This window comes from Cyprinodon variegatus, unplaced genomic scaffold (assembly GCF_000732505.1).
Source record: "Cyprinodon variegatus isolate N-32 unplaced genomic scaffold, C_variegatus-1.0 Scaffold753, whole genome shotgun sequence".
Lineage (NCBI taxonomy): Eukaryota > Metazoa > Chordata > Actinopteri > Cyprinodontiformes > Cyprinodontidae > Cyprinodon > Cyprinodon variegatus.
The window spans coordinates 362750-364320 of record NW_015151206.1 but is presented as its reverse complement, the minus strand read 5'-3'; the positions used below and the strand labels follow the sequence as shown (position 1 = coordinate 364320).

General features: G+C 37.0%; 1 protein-coding gene across 1 annotated transcript in view; it reads left to right on the top strand.

The window, feature by feature from the left end:
* Window positions 1-1571, top strand: part of LOC107098180 (chloride intracellular channel protein 6-like) — a 20150-nt gene that overhangs the window by 14750 nt on the left and 3829 nt on the right. The window lies entirely within an intron of this gene.

Genomic DNA, 1571 nt, shown 5'->3' with positions numbered 1-1571 from the left:
GGGTTTGATCCTTTTGCATGACCTTACTGGAGAAGCTAGACACTGCCCTCTAGTGGTAAGGAAGAGGAACCGTCTATGATTTTAAAAGGATTTGCAATTCTCTGTGAATCTATATCCGCCTTTGGATCAGGATCTTATCCATGAGTGGTTCTAGACAGGGGCCAACGGGGGCCAGTGCCTCTGTAGATCACGTCCTGGCCCCTGTTTTGGCCCATGTACTGGAGACATTATACTCAAAGAAGTTCTAAAGATGATATGTGCTGGAACAGACACAGTTACTGAGAGCTCCTTTGGTTCTGTTTCATTTTTTCAATAAAAATTATGTTTTATTAATTATTTAAAAACAATAAGATGATGGCATCAGTGCTATTGAACTAGGATCCCAGTAATTTTTACAGCTGAATTTATCAGTTTTTTCTTGAGTTCTAATTCAGCTTTTATAGAAAACGCTAATTATAACTTAAGTTAGGTGAGATATATGTACAATTCTTAAATTATAAATGTATATTTCCAAATAATAGCTTTATTTGATCTTTAGATATTTATATAGCTACATTTTTTGAGTTGCTTTTTTGCTATGCTAAGGGATTTATATTTTGATTTTAATGATAATCCAAATGAATTTTCAAGCCAAAAATAATTTCACTTCATGCAGATATATAAATATATTGAAACCCGTCCGTTTTTTATTTTACTTCATACTTTTCTGTGCCCCCATGAAAACATGCTGAAAACATAAATCTCAATAGAGTCTGGCTGCAGACCTGCACTGTGAGGTTCTCCTGTGCTGTTAGAACCAGTTTATTTGAAACACTTCAAAGAAAAAGCACAATAAAATAAAAGCTGGTATAGTGGAAATATTTTATGTTCCCGTGTTTATTTTCTGGGTCTTCATAATAATATTTTTGTTTATTCATGTCTTTAATAAAATCTATTTCCTGGAACTGGATAAGGTTGAAAAACAGAAGAAAATGTCAAAAAACAAAATTAACGCAGTTCTTCTAGAAGTGTTTGTGCTGTTCTTATCTTTGTTGTTGGACCACATAGATTTGCCAATAGAGAGTGTCTGATTTCAAATTACCTAAACATTATCATAATAGACAATAACACCACAACACCAGAGTAAACAGTAGACACTCAAAAAAGTATATGTATTTTATTTTATTCAAAGTGTTTTTATTGTTGAAATAGCAGAATGTCACAGTATGACGCAGCGTTTAACTTTAGATGAAGTTCCAGCGGGAGTCACATTGAAACATCCTGTGATGAGCTCAGATCGTAGGACCCAGAGTTCAAGGCGAGCGAGACAGTGGAGGGGAGGCGGGGCACCGCCCATCAGTGTCAACTTTGGTTAGAGAGAAATCCAGGTAAGTGACCACGATAATCTGACAGAAGATGATTATCCATGTGAGTCACTTACCTGCTTTGAAAGTTCAGTCCATTCTCTCAGAGGGAGGCAGGATCCAGCCGGTGGACTGCCACCGAGATGAAGAGTGAACCAGGTGCTGCAGCCCCAGTGACTGAGCATTAATCCGATCCAGGTCAGGGAAACAGTTCAGAACAGGAAAGTT